Here is a 12,011-nt window from a genome sequence, read left to right as displayed (position 1 = left end):
TTATTCCAGCTTTTATTATCCAAATTTTTTCTCACTCTGCCTTGGCAGCAGGGCTGGCAGGCAGCTCTGCCCATCCATCTGGTCTGGCAGCCAGGGGTGGGAGCAGCACCTCCCGAGCTGGACTGGGCAGTGCTGGCCAAGCCCTGCGGAGCCCTCGGCCCCGGGGAGGCTCTGGGCTCGGGGGTGTTGAGGTCTGCCCGAATGAACGGGTGACGGATGATTTTTTGGTGCAAAATAACCAACAAGACACAGGGGGTTTACAGTAACAAATCAACAAAATGCAATTTTATTGAAATAACCACAGCTGAATATGCGTTGGTTAGGGAATCTGGGGAAGAAAAGGGTAAGACAAGGGAAGAGGGAGGAAAGAAGTGTCAGGTAGGGTATAGCTACCGAAATGTGTCATTGTCATTCAGGGGTTCAGCCGTTGAAGCTCACTGGTGCACGTCTCAGGGAGATCTCAAAGGACGGTCGGATTTCACCCCAAAAATATACCGTTTTTCGTTGGGGGGAGGGTGGCTGAAATTAGGTTTCCATGGAGGGGAAAAGAATAGGAACAGGAGAAGGGGTGTTTATTTCTATTGTTTTCATGGCCGAATGCTCGCAGGTACGTTTATTCTGGACAGTATTCCCTGCTTCGTGCACACCTTCCCCGAGCTGGGAGGGTTGTTAAGTCCCAGTCTCTGGAAGGGGGTGCCAAGGGGGTGCCAGGAGGGTGCCAGGGGGGTGCCAGGAGGATGCCAGGGGGTGCCAGGGGGGTGCCAGGGGGTTTCTTGTCTTGTCTTGGTTCCTTGATGAGGGGATTCTCATCTCTGTTTGTCTGTCATGGTGGTTGAAGGCAGGCAAGAGGGGTCTTCTCTTGGGGGGGGGGACCACCCCAGAGCTCAGACCAGCCAGGTCAGGAGGTTTGGAGAATGTCCAGATCCATTGGTCAGAAAGGGCAGCATGCCCCTTCGAGTTCAGCATGGCATGTTCTGCAAACACCCCCTGTGAACACACTGAATAAGCGTAAGACTTTCTTTCCCAACTGGCTCAACAGTTTTTAACCTTTCAGTGGTCTTTTCTCTTCATGACAATTGTGAGGCAAAAATGAAGGATTTTCGGAAAGACTCTCACAGGGGGCAGCACTGCTGGGACGGGGCTGGGGCCTGGTTGAGGGGAGGCAGCTGACACCCATCGAGCAGAGAGGGGATCCAAGGCAGTCAGCCGCACACCCTGACAGAGGCACAGCGTGTCCTGAAACACTCCCACTCGGAGTTGGAGCTGGGAGAAGGGAGTTTGTGTCGTGCGTGTCTCATCCTTGCAATTTCAGCGCTGAGTTACAGACTCAGACCCTGAGGACAGGAAGAGAGAGTGCTGAGGCCTGGTCATGAATCCCCTTCTTGAGCTTCCCAGCCCTCCCCTGGAAAATAGTTTCCTGTTTTGCTCTTTTGCCCTCCTCAAGTTGAGCCCTTTTAGCCTTTAACTCCATGTTTCCAACAACAGATTAACCAGGGCTGTTTTAAACCTCCTGGTTCTCACACTGTTGTTGGTCCTGATGGATATTTCCCCCCTATTGTGTCCTTTCTGTGCCTCCACATTGCCAGGTTCTTTGGTGGCCCTCTCCTGAGTCGCTGAGAGAGGAGGAGAGGCTCTCTGAGAGTGACACATGTGGGAGACACGATGGTTGATGATGTTCTGGAGGTGCTAACCTCCATCATAGTAAAGAAGCCTCTCTCAAAAGGTATTAGATGCTTAAAATTCCACAAAATTAAAATCATCCTCAGTTCCTTTTGTCAGGTTCTCCTGGTCAGCTGCCTTGTTCTTCTCTGCCTACATCCTGCATTGATCTTCTCTGAACATAGCCAAGCCTTCAGCATCCCAGATGGTCTTTCTGGAGTAACAAATAGACCTGAGGAATGACAATTATTAAAGGATTGTAGCATTGGCTTGGGGATAAATAATGTAATGATTTGGAAAGGGATTAAAACTGGCTTTTGTAAGTAAGCTTCTCATGGATGTTGACTTGGGGACATGGTGAGACCAAGGTCACTGCAGTGTCTCTGCAGCCTGGTGTGCCATTTGAGAGATGAGATATCAGTGTGGCTGGATACCTTTGGTCTCTCTCTTTCTTCTGCTTGCACCTTTGTGGGATTAAACTCTCTAAACTGCTGCAGTTCACAGACTTCAAGCCCAGTATCAGAAGAAAAACTAAATCAAATGCCTGGTATTAAATCCTCAGCACATGGCTCCTGCTGCACCCTAACTCACTGCAGTGCCTGCCTTGAAACTGGGGACAAGGGTTTGCTGGAAAAGTGAAAACATGTTGACCTCACTCTACAAAAGGGTACCCCTTCTTCTTCCTGCCCTGTGGTTATTTTTTCCTGGTGTGTTTGCTGCTGTTGCACTGCAAGGCAGAGCAGCCCTCCGAGGAAGGAGGTGGAGAATGGAGCACTTGTTGGAGGAGCTCTTTGCCACAGGAAGCATTTCCCTCCTGCAGGAGCAGCAGCAGCAGCAGCAGCAGGTACATCAGCAGATGCTGCAGCAGTGCCTCCATCAGAGGCCCTGTATTTCCCCCTGGAGCCCTCCTGTCACCCCTCCTTCCCTGAGATCCCTCCTCCCCAGGCTCCTCGCTGGCTTCCACCTTCAATTCCATCACTTCCAGACTTCCCAGGGGGCCCAGGCACATCATGGGAGGGCCACGCTGTGCCCTGTGTGTGACAGACACCCCTCCTGTCCGTGTGGCTCCCCTGCACGTGAGGGATGAGGTTTGGTGTGTGTTCAGCAGGCTCAGCTCTGGGCATGAGGCTGGGCCCCCTGGTGTGCCACCACCATCATCATCGTCACCTTGGCTGCCATTGAGGGTGGGTGGCAGTCACAGGGACCTGCTCTGGCACTACCAGGCCCTGCCTGTCCCCACGGCCCTGCCTGTCCCAGGGGCTCGCCTGCCCCTCCTTCCCCCTTGCTGCAGGAGCTGCAGGAGAAGCCAAGTGGATTTGGCAGGCGGTGTGAGGAGAGCCCAGCCCAGCCTCCCCCACAGAGTGCCTCTGTTTGAATAGCAGCGTTCAGAGCACTCAGCACCCACTGATCAGCTGGGAGAACATAAATCCCAGTGCCACAGGAGAGCCCTGGCTCAGGGAAAAGGGCCAGTTGTGAGCGCCGTCCAGCCCAGTGTCCAAATGGAATGGTGCTTTCACATCTCTTATCAAGGGTTACTTAGTGGAGAGCCCCTTCCTTGTGAGGCTTTGTTCTCTGCTAGCTGTGGATTGAATCACGGGAGGAGGGATTGGATTCTGGCATCATTTTAAAAATGTTTTCATTCTATTTGCTGAGGGGAACGAATTACAGAGAAGACCTCTCAGCACTGTGACAAAAGAGTGGCTCTAAAACCCTTTTCAGCCAAACAAGTGTTTGAGCTGAAGGCCTGATGGATGGTGCTTAAAGATGTGGTTACTGCAGCAAGGTTGGCATTAAAATCACTGGGTGCAAGAAAGTTCTTCCAGGGGTTACTGTGGAGGTTGTCTCCCTGTAATCCTGGTGTGAGGAGCCCTTAACACCCTGAGTCCACCAGTGAGCTCTGTGGCATCAGCCATGGGAGAGCAGCAGCACAGCAAGCACCAGTGGGTCACTTGTCTCTTGCTAAATGAGAAACTGCAATGGGATCAGCCCTTTTGGGGTGGCATCACTGTGGCAGGAGGGCTGGAACTGGATGATCTTTAAGGTCCCTTCCAACCAAACCACTCCATAATTCGTTCCCTGCCCCTGTTCAAGTGGAGTTCAAGCAGAAAGCAGAGCTGCTGCTTTGGGACCTGTGAGGAGCCTGGGCAGGAGCACACCTGCTGTTGGGATGTACCAGAACAGGGTGGCTTTGGGGCTTTCTCAGGAATGCCTTTGCTGCCAGCAGCTGTGCTGGATGTTGGACAGGGGACAGATTCACCCTTGGCAAGGTTGAAAGCATTTCAGATGGCTTCTGTCCCTGCTCCAGTGCAGCACAGAACAAAATCAGATGCTGGAGAAGATGTCATACTTAGACATCACCATTCTGACAGGTTGATTTCCAGGATGTTTATTAACATAGCTTGGAATGTCACAGAAAGGTTTGTCAGATAAACTAGCCAACTGAAGTTCTTACATGAGATTTCCTTGGTTTTATTCAGGTGCTTTGAACTCTTCATTCAGTCTCTCAACAATTCATCCCATTCAGGCCTTTCTGGAGGAGCCTCTGCAAGGTCTGTGGTTTGGGGATCAGGCCCTGCCTGCTCCCTGTATGTCTGGGTGTGGAATCCTTTGAATCCCTCAGGGCAATCCCCAGGGCCTTGCCCTAAATTATGCTATAGGGTCTCCACCTAGGCTGCAAGAGAAAACTTCCCCATGGAGCCTTGCACAACACTATGAACCACCCCATTTCCTTTCCCATATGTCCCAAACTCTGGTAGTTTCTCCTTTCCCTGTTCCCTCATTGGTTGTGGTATCCCTGGTGCTGGCTCTGCGTCTCCCCTGTAGGGCAGTGCCCTTTGCCCTGCCCTTTGTGCCACCCCAGTGCCTTTGGACCATTGGCCACTGACCCCTAAATAACCCTGTGCACACCACATGGCCAGCTCTTTTGTCTCTGATTCCCCTTTGGCGTGCTGGAATAACCCTTTGCTGGAATTTGTCATACAAAAGGCCCTTCTGCCTCTCGTGGCTGAACTGGCCATGGTGAGTGTGGTGTGTGGACTTGGCTGCTCTCCCTGAATGTTCACCCAAGCAGCTTTTCCAAGGAGATGCTTATTGGGAAATAGGCAGCAGCACCCACCATCCAAACCCCTGTGTTGCTCCATCGGGGTGCCCTGGGAGGCAGAAGGAAGCAGCAGTGCCAATTGTTTGCTCATGCTGTAAGGACAGAACTCCTCTCTGAGGGTTTCCTCTGCAATCCCAGGAAGAGAAGGACATTTCTGTCCTTGTCAGCCCTCTGGGCAATGATCAGACAGAACAGTGCTGAAACCAGGCTGGCAGCACCAGGGCTGGTCACTCGCAGGCAGAGGCAGCCCAGCTCCTCCAGCCCGAGCTGGGCAGCGCCTGGGAGAGGTGGCACCATGGCACTGGGCATGGTGCATCACCCCAGGGGTTCCTCCTGCATCCCATCCCCTGCAGAGCCCCTGCTGTCCCTGGTTACCTGAGCAGTGGAGAGGCAGTGCCCAGGCTGGTGCTGCTCTGAGGAGATGCTGCACTCAGCAGGCAGCTCTGGCTCCCCAGCAGTACTGTGGGAGGAGGAGCTGCCCAGGGAGTGCATTTGTAAAGCATTTCTTCCCCAGGAAGAGGAGTTTGTCACAGGAGTTTGTACTTGGGATGTGCACACAGGTGTCTGAGCTTCCTCCCTGCCTGAGGTGGGGAATGCTGGGGGTGCAGGGGCAGCTGCTGGGGGAGCTTCCAGGCCTGGTGCTGTGAAACCTCCCCACCAGCTATCAGGAGGAGGTGACATAGAGCATATTAATGACATTTTCTAGTGGCACTTAACTGGGAGGAGCAGTAAATGCCAGACAGTGAACTAATGCAAAAGGCTGAGTGAAGAAGGGACAGAAAGAAATAAAATGAGATTCAGGCTCTGGGCCTCTTCTTCTCATCAGTAATCCATCTCATTCTTACCTGTGTCTGTTACATGTCTTCCTTTTGCGTGTAAAAATGTTTTGTTTTGAAGTAACAAACAATCTGGAGAGTGGTAGACTTGCCTTTGTAGGAAAGAAAGGAAAGAAAAATGGAGGCAGGCTTTGCTGCTTCCTTGCTCAGCAGCTCTAACCAGAGTCTGGGGTCAGGGTGTGAGCTGAGCCCCCAGACTGGGTCTGGCTCCTCTGTTTTCCTCTGACCACACTGGTGTGGGACATCCCATCCACCCAGGCACAGCTGGAGTCAGGCACAGTGTCCCCATGTGCCACCAGCACGGGATGCCCCAGCCTCAGCCAGGTCCCCAGCCCTGGCACTGGTGGCTCCTGGAGCTGGGGACGCAGCTGTGGGGAGCTCTGCTGCTCGCTGGGATTTGTTTCCTGGTAGTTTTTAATAAATATTTTATTAAGGGAGAAGGTGTGGCGCCCTCAGATAACTTATTATGGATGCTGTGGCAGTGTGATTATTTCAGTACTGCAGCACTGCTGGTGTGGTTTGCTGGAACATTCACATATTGATTCCAATTTGTTGCCTGTACTAGAAAGAAAGTCGCTTTTCCCTCACTCCCTGTGTGGTGAGAAACAAAGAGTAAAGGAAGGGAGATGTTATCTGAGGCTTGCTCACACGCCGTGGTAATTTTTGAGAGCTGCAGGGCCACTTACTGACTCATAACTGGGGCTTGTTTTCAAACCCTTGATAGATTTTTGAATTCTCTTACAATGGCAAACAAGGATGCTCACTTGGGGACAAGCCAGGAATCTGCCTCAGTGAGCTGGATCACCTTTGTTCCGCTTGCTCTAGCCTTCCCAGGGGACATTCCTGTGCCAAGGGGACAGGGTGCTGCTGCAGGGGGAGAGTCTCCTGTCCCTCTTGGGCTCCTCTTGATGGGCAGTCAGTGGCTGTCAGCTTTGTCCAAGGGGTGGGGATGGGATGGGATGGGATGGGATGGGATGGGATGGGATGGGATGGGATGGGATGGGATGGGATGGGATGGGATGGGATGGGATGGGATGGGATGGGATGGGATGGGATGGGATGGGATGGGATGGGATGGGAAGCCACTCTCAGGAGTGCAGTGAGTTACTGCACAACCTTGGTGGGAGGTTTGCAGGTCAGTGTGTGATGTACAACTTGCCAGCCTGTAGCTGTGCAGTGAGTTGGGGCTCAGCCCTGTCCCCATGCTGGAACACAAACCCACCTGTGGAATGTAGAATGATGTGCTGGAAAGGAGCCCAGGATGAGACCTTTCTCCTTTAGTGAGGAAACACAGCTGATCATTTGGTTGCTCTAGAAGAAGAGAGATGGGGTTCTTTGGTTATCACTGCGTGCTGCATATTCCACCAGCAACCCTCTGCTTTTACTAATGCGGTGCACAACGTGCCTGATCCTCCCTCATTTGTGAGCCTGGTGGAAGCATGTCCTGTTTTCCATTTGTTTATTAATTTATAATCTTGTTTTTAGCCTCTGCAAAGCTTGATATTGGTATAGAGCCTGGGAAACGTGCACAGAGCAGAGTAACAGATAGTTGTGATTTGGTTACAAGGCAATAATTTAAGTGGACAGGTTTAGCTGATAACATAAAGCACACGAGAGAAAGCGCTTTGGTTTATAAATACCAGCAGAGCCCCTGCGAGGGAGCTGCTGCCTGGTGCTGCTGCTCCAGCCAATATATTATAAGGAGATATAAACAGATGTCTGAAAAAATCTGGCTGACCAAGATTAAAAGAATGGGGCTATAAATTAAAGTCTTCCTCAGCGTCTCTTTAAGCATCTTTATGGGCAGAGTGCATCCAAATGAAGGAGTGCCAGTGCTCAGAGGGACCTCCAGGTGCTTTGGGCTGCAGAGGCAGCACCCAGGGGTGGGGACAGCTCGTGGGGACAGCAGTGTCAGTCAGAGCTGGCATGGGAGATCAAAGCCTGTCCTGGTGCTTCTGCAGCTGATAAAGGGATTAAATCAGGAGCAGGAATAACACCATCCCTGCAGCGTCGCCGCAGGATCAGTGTCTCCTGTTTGGAAAATAAACGCTGTTGCTCTGCTTTGACATTTATTCCCAATAAAGGCCTTGTCATTTGTGCAGTGGCAAGGGTTTTATCCTTTGGGAGTACTTTTCCTGTTGGACACTGTCTTTTTGGCTGTGAGGCAGCTGAGTGACTGAGGAGCAGGTGGGAGGCACGTCCCCAGCAGCGGCACTGGGAGCTCTGCTCACACCCTGGGGCTTTCTCCTGATCCATCATCCCAAGGCAATGCAATAACACCTATTCCAACTGAGAGCAGGTTCAGATTGGATACTGGGGAGGAATTGTTCCCTGTGAGGGTGGGCAGGCCCTGGCACAGGGTGCCCAGAGCAGCTGTGGCTGCCCCTGGATCCCTGGCAGTGCCCAAGGCCAGGCTGGACATTGGGACAGTGGGAGGTGTCCCTGCCATGGCAGGGGATGGCACTGGATTAGCTTTAAGGTTCCTTTCCACCCAAGCCATTCTGTGAGTCTGTGATCTTTCTTTTAATTGATTTTAATTTATTTTAGTTGTGGTTAAAAAAATCCCAAGAGTGGGATATTTTTTAATTGGTAAGGGTTCCAACCCAATTGTGGAAGCAGGAATTTGCTGCTTCCCTCTCCACAGCTGGAACCCTTCTGCAGGTTTGTGGAGGGGATTTCACTGCTATTTCTGCTCACTGGGTAGTTGATTTAGAGCTGGGAAATTAACTAGAATGGAAACTCTTCTTTCCCTTTATGAGGAGCAAGGGATGAGGTCTGGCAGCTGTAGGATTTGCAGCTCTCAGGGAAGAGGGACGATTCAGTAACACATCTATGCAGTGCCTACCTGTGGATACACATATTTTATTTGTCTGAGGTGTCAAGGAAAAAAAATGTTACGAAATGGCTTAAATGAAAATGTGGTTTTGTATTTTTTCAATTGAGTTTCATTTCTCAAATGCAACTTAATGCAAACAATAAGTAAGAAATTAATTTCTCTTGGGAAAAAGCTATTAACCAAATGGTTCTGTTTTAGCAGCATGTGAAGCTGTGTAATTGCTTACACATGTATTGCTCCAGTGTGTGCTCCCAGTTGTTGAATAGTATCAAATTATAGGAATCAAAGAGAATCAATATTTTTAAGGGAAATGTCTAGAAGCTACATACTGAAACATGATTAAAATTCAAGATTTCCAACTTACTCGTCTAAATCAGCAATTTTAATCACATTATTCAAGCCAACCTTCCCTCAAACACACTTTTGACTTCAAAATACCCCAAACTAAATAAGACAGAAGACCTTCCTTGAACAGCTGCAACATTTTTATGTGTTAGTGTCAATCTTTTTATTGAAAACAGAGATGTTTTTCGTGGTTTATTTATTAAAGCAGCACATTTGTCCTGTTGTGCCATGAGCCTGAGTCGCTGTGCTGGATGGGGAGGGGAAATCTCTGGAGCACCAAGAGCTGCTTAAACACATCAGGGCTGTGAGTTTTGCTCTGGGGTTCGGATGCTCCTGGTTGAATCCCATTTAGTGTTGCAAAGGAGGAGCAGGAAGGGTTTGTGCCTGGGCTGATGCAGCCTCGGGGATTTGACTGTGCTGGGGGTGCAGCTCATGAGCACCAGGCCTGGGTTTGGTTTTGTTTTCTGCTTGCTGATTAGACAGATGAGTAATGCCATGGTTGACTCTCACATTTAAAAGGGAAATGTTAACAGAAGTTTAATAGTTGTGTTTTACCCCCTTGTGTTGTTATCAGGGATGCCCTGGGTTTCGGACATTTGGGAGGGTCACTCGTTCCTGTGGCAGCACCTGAGCCCCACTCAAGGTGTCAGGAAGGGATCTCCACCCCTGGGCAGGGAAGGAGGAGTCGATGGACAGAACTTTGGGGGGGCTAAAGGGTTAAAAGGTGAAACCTCCCTGGTGTGGGTGAGCACATGGTGGGGAAAATCCTCTGCTCCCAGCGCTGTAATATTGTCTCTATTCAGTCTTCTGTTTTATTTTTGATAGGATTTTAATAAACCTTTTAAATTTTTTGGAAGTGAGTAGCATTTCTCACACTGAGAATAGAGGGCTGGACCCCCCAGTCCCCCACCCTTCTGGAGCCTGCTCCTGTGCTTTCCCTTTGGGTGATTCCCTCGATGGGATTCCATCCACCTCCTTCCCCTCCCTGGCAGGCTGCTGTGGCTGGATGCAGCTGGAGCTGTGCTGTGCTCCCTGTCAGGGGCCATTCCCGGCTGTGTGACAGCCCAGAGCTGCCACAGCCACTGCTGGGGCTGTGACCTGGCCTGCCCAGCGCTGGTGGCACGGTCAGGAACGCTTTGGGTTTGGGGGGAGGCAGCCGGGCCCTGGCTGTGTCTGCGGAGGAGGGGATTGTCCTCCCGCCTCCCGTTCAGCCCGCGATGGCATTTCATCCTTCAGAGCCTGGCCTGGAAGGGACCTCACAGCTCACCTTGTTCCACCTCCCTGCCGTGGGCAGGGACGTCTCCCACTAGAGCAGGTCAGCATTGGCTGTGTTTTCCTTGCTTGCAGAGCCCTGTTCTGGTGTTGCCCGAGCCAGGGACAGGAGATGTGATGTTGGCCTTTTCATGGAGATCCTACAAACTCCTTTCTGACCAGCACTCCACCACCAGCAAGGGGCACACATTGGTGAGGGCACCAAATTCCTGCAGAGCCCGATTTCTCAGCGTGGGAGGATGCTCCCATAGATAGACAGAGATTAAAGGTCCTGTGCATCACAAATTTAAGGAGCAGGAGAAGGTTGGGATCTGTCCATGGAAAGCATCCCAAGTGTGGAGGAGGAACATGTAGCCTATCCTCCCCTAAAATGGGGAGATAAGCACACCTGTCCTCTCACATATCCAACCAATGCAGCTTCCAGTGGACAGGACTGATGGAGAGAAAGAGAGTCTACCAGAAATACAAACCTTGTTTTAATGGGAAATCCTCCAAGATGGATTTTCCTGCATTTTCTAAAAGCATTTATACCTATTGGGTGACTACAGGCTTTGAAATGCTTGTGTCTGAATTGTGACAAACATCCCAGTCTTACACAGGAGGGACCAGGTCCTTTGATCAGGGAAATGTCTCTTTGGTCTTGAACAGGGAGGGATCAATCCAGTTGTTCCCAAGACCAGAGCTTTTTGTCTGTGAGTACATGCATTTATTCTACAAAATAATTACCCTTACCTTCACTTCCCTTTGGTAAGAGATGCTCCCTGTCTCCTGCAAGTTGTTACTCTATCCCAGGTATCTTTTTAGGTAAAAGGAAGAGAGAAAGGAAAGGCTGAATAAGAAATCCTCCTCAGAAGGGTGAAGATGAGAAGCTTTGGTCTGTCTGTCCATCTGTGAGCAGCTCTGTGGCTGTTCACCTGCATCCTTGCTGTCCTGGGCAGGCAGAATTCCTGCATTAGGAGAAGAAGAAATGCCATCAAGAGGTAGCAACAAAATATTGCCTCCCCTTGACCCCAGTGCTGGGCTGGCCATTGAGATGTGTTTGTGGAGAAAACCACTCTGAATTTCGTATCTTTTCTGCATTTAAAACTGAAGCTTAATGTATTCTGTGTATTTTTGTTGGCAGATAGTAGTGATCATAAATTCCTTTTAATACAGTATTTCTACACCAGCACAGCCTTGATGTGCAGCGTACCTGGCTGTACTCTCTGGGATGCTTTGATTTCCCTTTGGCAGCTGCATTTTATTCTGTCTGCCCCAATCAGACACAATTCCCCTTTCTCCATGTAGCCTCCAAATCCACTCCTGGTGTGGAGTTTTAGTGCTCTGCTAGGACCTGGGCTAGAAGGGGAGGAATCAGTGTCTGCTGGGCTCAGGGTTCCACCTCCACTGTGGATCAGAGCCAGCCCGGCAGCGGAGGGACACCTTGGGTGGCTCAGGGTGGCAATTCTGGGAGGGAAAAGCAGCACTTCAGGGGTGCTGCTGCATGGGAGGAGGTCAGTGGTAGATATCCCACTCCTCACTGTGCAGGATGGGGAGGAGCTGCTCCCAAGGAGGAGCACATGTCTCCAGTTCCCAGTTCCTCCCCAAGCGGGAACAGTGCAGTGCTCTGAAATAACGTGACCTTTGCTTGCAGGTCAGGCTGTTCCTGCAGAGTCACACGTGCGGCTGAACCTGCAGACAGGAGAGAGAGAAGCCAAACTCCCGGACAGAGAATATGGGGAAGGTGACACGAGAGAAGAGAGAAGAAGAAAAAGGTACAGTTATACAAGGCTTTGGGTTGGGTGGGCTGTGGGATTCATGCCTTTTATTAGAGGCCAGGTTCCCTGGTACACTCAATTCCTGCATCTTCCTGAGACTTCATTGCTGGGTGAGGAGCTCAGCAGTGCTGAAAGCAGAGGCCTGTCCTTTGTGTTCCATTTGGGATGGCAGTGGAAGTGCCCTGAGTGCACTTTCAGAGCACTTC

The 12,011-nt window shown here is 50.8% G+C and overlaps 1 long non-coding RNA gene across 1 annotated transcript in view; it reads left to right on the top strand.

Moving 5' to 3' along the window:
- The window catches only part of LOC134420449 (uncharacterized), a 28,554-nt gene extending 16,757 nt beyond the window's left edge, over positions 1-11,797 (top strand). The window contains exon 3 of the long non-coding RNA XR_010028355.1: positions 11,682-11,797. This is a non-coding gene — a long non-coding RNA (uncharacterized LOC134420449). The remainder of the gene's footprint in view (positions 1-11,681) is intronic.
- Positions 11,798-12,011: the final 214 nt, after the last annotated feature.

This window comes from Melospiza melodia, chromosome 7 (assembly GCF_035770615.1).
Source record: "Melospiza melodia melodia isolate bMelMel2 chromosome 7, bMelMel2.pri, whole genome shotgun sequence".
In the NCBI taxonomy this organism is placed as follows: Eukaryota; Metazoa; Chordata; class Aves; order Passeriformes; family Passerellidae; genus Melospiza; species Melospiza melodia.
Note: the sequence above shows the minus strand (reverse complement) of the source record. Positions and strands in the feature narration are given on the sequence as shown.